This window comes from Scyliorhinus torazame, chromosome 14 (genome assembly GCF_047496885.1).
Source record: "Scyliorhinus torazame isolate Kashiwa2021f chromosome 14, sScyTor2.1, whole genome shotgun sequence".
Lineage (NCBI taxonomy): Eukaryota > Metazoa > Chordata > Chondrichthyes > Carcharhiniformes > Scyliorhinidae > Scyliorhinus > Scyliorhinus torazame.
The window spans coordinates 221,163,542-221,172,731 of NC_092720.1; positions in this window are offsets into that span (position 1 = coordinate 221,163,542).

The window sequence follows — 9,190 nt, forward strand, 5'->3', positions numbered from 1 at the left end:
ACTGGTCCCAGAGTGTTTCTAGAGCAATTGCCGTTTTCTGACCGACAAGTCCTCGGGTTGGCAATGGTGGCAATCCATGCAATGCTGTGGGTTGACTTTGCCTGTAGCGGCTGCTACAGTTGATCATGGCTTCCGCGCCCTGATTGGCAGATCGTGGACAGAATCTGACTTTACGAGTACTTTTCTTCTGTATTTACAAATGAGAGGGGCCGTAATGTTGAAGAGGACAGTGTGAAACAGATTGGTAAGCTTGAGGAAATACTTGTTAGGAAGGAAGATGTGTTGGGCGTTTAGAAAAACTTGAGAATTGTCAAGTCCCCCGGGCCTGACGGGATATATCCAAGGATTCTATAGGAAGCAAGAGATGAAATTGCAGATCTTTTTGTCCTCGCTGTCAACAGGGGTTGTACCAGGGGATTGGAGAGTGGTGAATGTCGTGCCCCTGTTCAAAAAAGGGACTAGGGATAATCCTGGGAATCACAGGCCAGTTAGTCTTACTTCGGTGGTAGGCAAAGTCATGGAAAGGGTACTGAAGGATAGGATTTCTGAGCATCTGGAAAGACACTGCTTGATTAGGGATAGTCAGCACGGATTTGTGAGTGGTAGGTCTTGCCTTACAAGTCTTATTGAATTCTTTGAGGAGGTGACCAAGCATGTGGATGAAGGTAAAGCAGTGGATGTAGTGTATATGGATTTTAGTCAGGCATTTGATAAGGTTCTGTAGCCACGTAAAATGGCTGCATTCCGATTAATCTGGCCAAAACCCAGTTTGAAATGGCTAACCCGAAAGACTGCTGGGAAAAGCAGCTAACAAGACACAAACAGGCAGCTGCAGACAGTATTGCATATTCGGCTCTGGGAAGTTAGCCCAGATCGATACTCAGGGCTATCAACAGCCCATCAACCCAGGTATTTGCAGTTACATTCAGGACTGTTTGCAGCCCATCTATCCAGACATCTGCAGTTAAATCGGCTATCCCCGGGAACAATTGCAACATATTAGCAATTGAATACCGGGCCAGACCTGTCGGCGCCTGCAGTGGCCGAAACAAAGACAGGTGAACGACCACCCCCCGATCGAGGAATCGCCTCCCCATTGGACACATCGACCCCAGAGATGGGGACAGATCCAATCACTTGGGACTCAGGGTCAAGGGCCGCCCCGGGAGGCGGGAAGCCCCTGGGCCCTATAGAAGTGAGGGGCCAAGTTCAGATCTCTCTCTCCTCTTCGCCTGCTCGAGACCTTCGCAAGACCAGCCACCGGCAAGTGTAAGTTTGAATCCAGCGATCGCTATCCGGTAGAGACACCTAGCCACCGACCTGTAGCAGCCTTTTGAATCCCACCGGCCAGATCTGATTGGACAAGCCATTCGTTTCCCTGACCTGGTGGGCTCTTCCTAAGTTAAGTATTGGCCAGTAGTGATAGGTTTATTATATAGAAAGTAGTATTAGGGTATTAATATTGCTTGTATATAATAAGTGACCGTTGTTTTAACCCTTACTAAGCGGTGTGCTGTATTATTAATCATAACCTGAACTTGAACCACGTGGTGGTATCATAAAGATACCTGGCGACTCATGAGCAAAGGTGACGTAATCAGAGCCAATAGACTAAGGTTAAAAAGAGCAACAGTTCCCCATGGTAGGCTTCTGCAGAAAGTAAGGAGGCATGGGATAGTGGGAAATTTGGCCAGTTGGATAACGAACTGGCTAACTGATAGAAGTCAGAGAGTGATGGTGGATGGCAAATATTCAGCCTGGATCCCAGTTACCAGTGGTGTACCGCAGGGATCCGTTCTGGGTCCTCTGCTGTTTGTGATTTTCATTAATGACTTGGATGAGGGAGTTGAAGGGTGGGTTAGTAAATTTGCAGACGATACGAAGATTGGTGGAGTTGTGGATAGTAAGGAGGGCTGTTGTTGGCTGCAAAGAGACATAGATAGGATGCAGAGCTGGGCTGAGAAGTGGCAGATGGAGTTTAACCCTGAAAAGTGTGAGGTTGTCCATTTTGGAAGGACAAATATGAATGCGGAATACAGGGTTAACGGTAGAGTTCTTGGCAATGTGGAGGAGCAGAGAGATCTTGGGGTCTATGTTCATAACATCTTTGAAAGTTGCCATTCCAGTGGATAGAGCTGTGAAGAAGGCCTATGGTGTGCTAGAGTTCATTAACAGAGGGATTGAATTTAAGAGCCGTAAGGTGATGATGCAGCTGTACAAAACTTTGGTAAGGCCACATTTGGAGTACTGTGTACAGTTCTGGTCACCTCATTTTAGGAAGGATGTGGAAGCTTTGGAAAAGGTGCAAAGGAGATTTACCAGGATGTTGCCTGGAATGGAGAGTAGGTCTTAGGAGGAAAGGGTGAGGGTGCTAGGCCTTTTCTCATTAGAACGGAGAAGGATGAGGGGCGACTTGATAAAGGTTTATAAGATGATCATGGGAATAGATAGAGTAGACAGTCAGACTTTTTCCCAGGGTGGAACAAACCATTACAAGGGGACATAAATTTAAGGTGAATGGTGGAAGATATCGGGGGGGATGTCAGAGGTAGGTTCTTTACCCAGAGAGTAGTGGGGGCATGGAATGCACTGCCTGTGGAAGTAGTTGAGCCGGAAACATTAGGGACCTTCAAGCAGCTATTGGATAGGCACATGGATTACGGTAAAATGATAGTGTAGATTTATTTGTTCTTGAGGGCAGCACTGTAGCATTGTGGATAGCACAATTGCTTCACAGCTCCAGGGTCCCAGGTTCGATTCCGGCTTGGGTCGCTGTCTGTGCGGAGCCTGCACGTTCTCCCGTGTCTGTGTGGGTTTCCTCTGGGTGCTCCGGTTTCCTCCCACAGTCCAAAGATGTGCAGGTTGGGTGGATTGGCCAATGATCAATTGCCCCCCAAGTGTCCAAAATTGCCCTTGGTGTTGGGTGGAGGTGTTGACTTTGGGTAGGGTGCTCTTTCCAAGAGCCGGTGCAGACCCAATGGGCCGAATGGCCTCCTTCTACACTGTAAATTCAATGATGATCTATGATTAATCTAGGACAAAGGTTCGGCACAACATGGTGGGCCGAAGGGCCTGTTCTGTGCTGTATTTTCTATGTTTACTGTGTGTACCGCCCCCGACAGGTTTGTTCACTAGCTTTCAGGTGTTGAGCAAGACCATTACTTTTATTCAACTGAGGAATTGGGCACACTATCCGGGTAAGCCATTTGAGGTTAAAACTGCAGTTAAATATCGAGCGTTCTGGGCAGTTTTTGTCTCCCATGTTTTGGGAAAGGATATACTCTCCTTGGGAGGTGCTTCAGTGAAGGTTCACTGGATTGGTCCTTGGGATTGGGGTGGGGGAGGGTGTCGTGTTCTTCATCCTGGGGTAACACGGACTGCAACTGGATGCAGTCAGACTGTAAGGCAGACACCAAACTTCTGCCTTACATCCAAACGATTTATTGAACTTCTTTAACAATGCACACAGCTTGCTGTGGGTTGACACTCTACTACTCTAAGCGTACTAACTCTAACTAAATAGACCAGACTACCTCTGAGCCACATGTAGAAGGTGCTGACTGATATATACACCCTGACTGTCACTACAGTTGTCACCAGTGGAAAGAGGCGGAGTGCTGATGCCTTGTGTGTTATAGTAGGAAGCCACCCTCTTGTGTTCTGTCTGGTGATTGGTTGTGTTCTGCCCTGTGTGTTGATTGGCTAACCTGGGTGTCTGTCACTACCTGTCTTTACCTCATGATGTGCGTTGGTGCATACTATGACAGAGGGGATGTCCTCTGAGAGGCTGACAAAACCGTATATTCTCTGAAGTTTAGAAGAATGAGGTGATCTAATTGAAATGCACACTATTCATAGATTATCATAGAATTTACAGTGCAGAAGGAGACCATTCGGCTCATCGAGTCTGCACTGGTTCTTGGAAAGAGCACCCTACCCAAGGTCAACACCTCCACCCTATCCCCATAACCCAGTACCCCACCCTACACTAAGGGCAATTTATCATGGCCAATCCGCCTAACCTGCACATCTTTGGACTGTGGGAGGAAACCGGAGCACCCGGAGGAAACCCACGCACACACTGGGGAGAACGTGCAGACTCCGCACAGACAATGACCCAAGCCGGAATCGAACCTGGGACCCTGGAGCTGTGAAGCAATTGTGCTATCCACAAGGCTACCGTGCTGCCCCTATTCTGAAGAGTTCTGACGGGGTGGATGCTGAGAGATGATCTCGCGTTCTCTCCCCCCCCCCCCCCCCCCCCAATCCCCCATGTCAGGGAACCTAAAGCATAGGAGGGGGGGGAAATGCTGAATTTGGCAGGCGGCACGGTAGCAGAGTGGGGAGCACTGTTGCTTCACTGCTGCAGGGTCCCAGGTTCGATTCTTGGCCTGGGTCACTGTGCGGAGTCTGCACGTTCTCCCCATGTCTGCGTGGGTTTCCTCCGGGTGCTCCGGTTTCCTCCCACAAGTCCCAAAAGATGTGCTTGTTAGGTGAATTGGACATTCTGAATTCTCCCTCTGTGTACCCGAACAGGCGCCGGAATGTGGCGACTAGGGGCTTTTCACAGTAACTTCATTGCAGTGTTAATGTGAGCCTACTTGTGACGATAAAGATTATTATCCCATCAGATCAGCAATCTCAGTGAATGGTGGAGCGGACTCGGTGGACTGAATAGCCGTCTTCTGATTTAACCACTATCTATAGTAACTTTGCAAACCTGATAATGTTTTCCAAACTATACAGCAGTGGTTTCTGAGATGAGCAACCCTATAGTAGATTGTGAAATTCTGTGGAACCCCAATCCCACATAACATAAAAAGGAAAAGCAACCAGATTATTAAAGCCAAGAACAACCCTTGAAAAATGGCCGGAACTTGCTGAATCCTTTAGGGGTGCTCGTTGAGGTTTAGTTGAAAAACATTGCAATGCAACAGTAGAGCTGAATTTTTCCAAATCTGGAAGTCATTATCCACAGTGGCAACTCCAGGTTATCAGGCAGGAATGAAAGCCAGAATCTATTCCAACGGCCGTCTGTGGTGGCCAAATATTTGCCTCCGCTGATGATCGAATCTTCTCATTTCAAGCCTACATACTGTAGGAAATATTGTTTTCCCTGTACAAGTGTCTACATGGCTTTTTCCTGAACAAAACTAGCTCATGGCATCGTAGAATTTACAGTGCAGGTGACCATTCAGCCCATCGAGTCTGCACCGGCCCCTGGAAAGAGCACCTCCACCCTAGCCCCGCAACCCAGCCTAACCTTTTTGGACACCAAGGGCAATTTAACATGGCCAATCCGCCTAACCTGCACATCTTTGGGCTGTGGGAGGAAACCGGAGCACCCGGAGGAAACCCACGCACACACGGGGAGGACGTGCAGACTCCGCACAGGCAGTGATCCAAGCTGGGAACGAACCTGGGGCGCTGGCGCTGTGAGGCAACAGTGCTGACCACTGTGCTACCATTGAGGGCAGTACTGCTATCTCAGAGCGCATGGGATCCGGGTTCGATTATGACCTTGGGCGACTGTAGAGTTTGCACGTTCTCCTAATGTCTGCGTGGGTTTCCTCCCACGGTCCAAAGATGTGAAAGTTAGGTGGATTGGCCATGATCAATTGCCCTTGGTGTCCAAAGGTGGGGGTGTGAGCCTAGGTGGGATGATGCAGACTCTATGGGCCTAATGGCTTTTCTGCACTGTAGGGATTCTATGATTGTGCTGATTAGGTGTGTGGGCTTCGGGAGGGTGCTCTTTCCAAGGGCCAGTGCAGGCTCGATGGGCCGAATGGCCGCCTTCTGCACTGTAAATTCCATGATTCCCTGTCGTGGGATCGGAGAATCCTGCCCAGGGTCTCACTTTTAGGATAAGGGGACTATCATTTGGGGCTGAGACGAGCAATTTCTTCACTCGAGGGTTGTGAATTTGTGGAAACCTCCATCGCAGAGGGTGCTCCATTGCCGAATATATTTGAGACTGGCATGGAGGTTCATAGTAACTCGGAATTATGGGGAGCAGCCAGGACAATGGGGCTGAAGCCCACAATCGCCCATGATGGGCTGAATGGCAGAGCAGGCTTGACAGAACATATGGTGCACTGCTATTTTTGGGGGGGTATATTAATTTTTGTAAATAAAGCAAGCTTTCCAGTTGGATAGATTTCATCCGCATCACTGATAACGCCTCCACATCCTATCCTGCCATCTCGCACTACTAATCGCTCAATATGTGGCCTTTTCTCCCGCTGGCTGTTTCTGTATGGCTTCAAAGGATTTTACTTTGATCTGAAGTGTTCCCCACGGAAATAAATACTTCCACTGATCCTACTCTTTTTCAGGCAGAACAGCGAAAGATGTCCTTTGTAATATCACATGAACCATCAAACTTCACAATGTGGGCCTCGCAGCTTCGCATATTCAGTCGTGCAATATGAGACACCACTGGCCTGGGCCGAGTTTATTGCCCATCTCCAATAGCCCTTCTAGTGGCTTGATACAACTGTGTGTCTCGCTCGGCCATTTCAGAGGGCAGTTAAAGTCGAACCGTGGGGTCTGGAGCCACATGTAGGCCAGACGGGGTAAGAATGGCAGACTTCCTTCCCGAAAGGATATGAGTGAATCAGATGGATTTTTACTACAATCGATTATAGTTTCCTGGTCACGCTTGCCGATGCTAGCTTTTTATTCCCGATTGTATATAATGAACTATTTTAATTTCCCCCGGTAGGATTTGAAGGCATGTCTCTGGATCATCGGTCCTGCCCACAGGATTGCTAGTCCATTAACCTAATCTCAGCACCTTCCAAACCCATGGCCACCACCATCTAGAAGGCCGAGAGCAGCAGATACCTGGGATCACCCCCACCTGGAGGTTCCCCTCCAAGTCACTCCCCATCCTGACTGGGAAATATATCGGCCGTTCCTTCAGTGTCGCCGGGTCTAAATCCTGGAGCTCCCTCCCTAACAGCACGGTGGGTGTACCTACAGCTCAGGGACTGCAGCGGCTTCAAGACGGCAGCTCAGCACCACCTTGTCAAGGGGCAATTAGGGATGGGCAATAACTGCTGGCCTACCCAGCGACGTCCACATGAAGTCAGTTGCAGTCTTGTTATGGTGAGTGGAATTCAGATGATCTGAAATTTAAAATGATTTAATCTGTGACTGGTACATTGGCCTCCTCAAAGGGGAGTGGGAATGTGTCTCTCGGGCATGATTACGTAAGAACTAGGAACAGGAGTAGGCCATCTGGCCCCTCGAGCCTGCTCCGCCATTTAATGAGATCATGGCTGATCTTTGTGGACTCAGCTCCTTAGATATCCACGTTCGATATGATGTGCTTGTGTAACCTACCTCTTCTTTCACCCGAGGAAGGAGCAGTGCTCCGAAGGCTAGTGATTGGAAACAAACCTGTTGAACTTTAACCTGGTGTTGTCAGACATCTTACTGTGTCCACCCCACCGCAGTCCAACTTCGGCATCTCCACATCGTAGGTGGTGTTCGAGGGTTGCAAGGGTTGAGGGTCAGAGGTTAGGGACAGGAGTGATGCCAGGGGCATACAGGTGGGCGCTGACCCTGGCAGCTCGAAGGAGCTCAATCATCTTGCGGCATTGCAGGCCAGTCCTCGTTCCGCTGCCAACTCTCACGCCCTCCGCCATCATCCCAGGTTTGGTGTCAACTGCCCATCGTGGGGATTAGGATGTCTCCTCTCCTCCACAGCATTCTGTTTATGTTGGCATCCAGGAATCTCGGTACAGCTCTCCTTGCAGGAAGCATTCAAAAGCTGCTCCATCTCTCCCAAGGAGAACAGGTGACTCCTGACTCCAGCGAATCGCTGGCCTGGGGAATCGGGAATCCAGCGAGTTAACGTGGCCCAATTGCACAAACTGAATCTCACATCATCCTGGCTTTGAAAGAACAAAGAAAAGTACAGCACAGGAACAGGCCCTTTGGCCCTCCAAGCCCGTGCCGACCATGCTGCCCGACTAAACTACAATCTTCTACACTTCCTGGGTCTGTATCCCTCTATTCCCATCCTATTCATGTATTTGTCAAGATGCCCCTTAAATGTCACTATCGTCCCTGCTTCCACCACCACCTCCGGCAGCAAGTTCCAGGCACCCACTACCCTCTGCGTAAAAAAACTTGCCTCGTACATCTCCTCTAAACCTTGCCCCTCGCACCTTAAACCTATGCCCCCTAGTAATTGACCCCTCTACCCTGGGGAAAAGCCTCTGACTATCCACTCTGTCTATGCCCCTCATAATTTTGTCGACCTCTATCAGGTCGCCCCTCAACCTCCATCATTCCAGTGAGAACAAACCGAGTTTATTCAACCGCTCCTCATAGCTAATGCCCTCCATACCAGGCAACGTCCTCGTTAATCTCTTCTGCACCCTCTCTGAAACCTCCACATCCTTCCGGTAGTGTGGCGACCAGAATTGAACACTATACTCCAAGTGTGGCCTAACTAAGGTCCTATACAGCTGCAACATGACTTGCCAATTCTTATACTCAATGCTCCGGCCAATGAAGGCAAGCATGCCGTATGCCTTCTTGACTACCTTCTCCACCTGTGTTGCCCCTTTCAGTGACCTGTGGACCTGTACTACTAGATCTTTCTGACTGTCAATACTCTTGAGGGTTCTACCATTCACTGTATATTCCCTACCTGCATTAGCCCTTCCAAAATGCATTACCTCACATTTGTCCGGATTAAACTCCATCTGCCATCTCTCCGCCCAAGTCTCCAAACGATTTAAATCCTGCTGTATCCTCTGACAGTCCTCATCGCTATCCGCAATTCCACCAACCTTTGTGTTGTCTGCAAACTTACGAATCAGACCAGTTACATTTTCCTCCAAATCATTTATATCGTGAGCTCTTTGTATAAAACAGGAGAATTGCGGCATACAGATCTGTTTGCCTTACATCAGGAAAAATGCCAGAATCTATTAGAAAGGATGTGACAAATAGACACTTGGATCATCATGATCTGCTTGACCATAGTCAGCGTGGATTTACAAATGGGAAATCATGTTTGACGAACTTGTTGCAGTTTTTTGAGAATGTCACTAACAAAATTGACAAAGAAGGGTCAATGGACATAGTATGCTTGGATTTTCAGAAGGCTTTTGATTATCATAGAATTTACAGCGCAGAAGGAGGCCATTCGGCCCATCGAGTCTGCACCGGC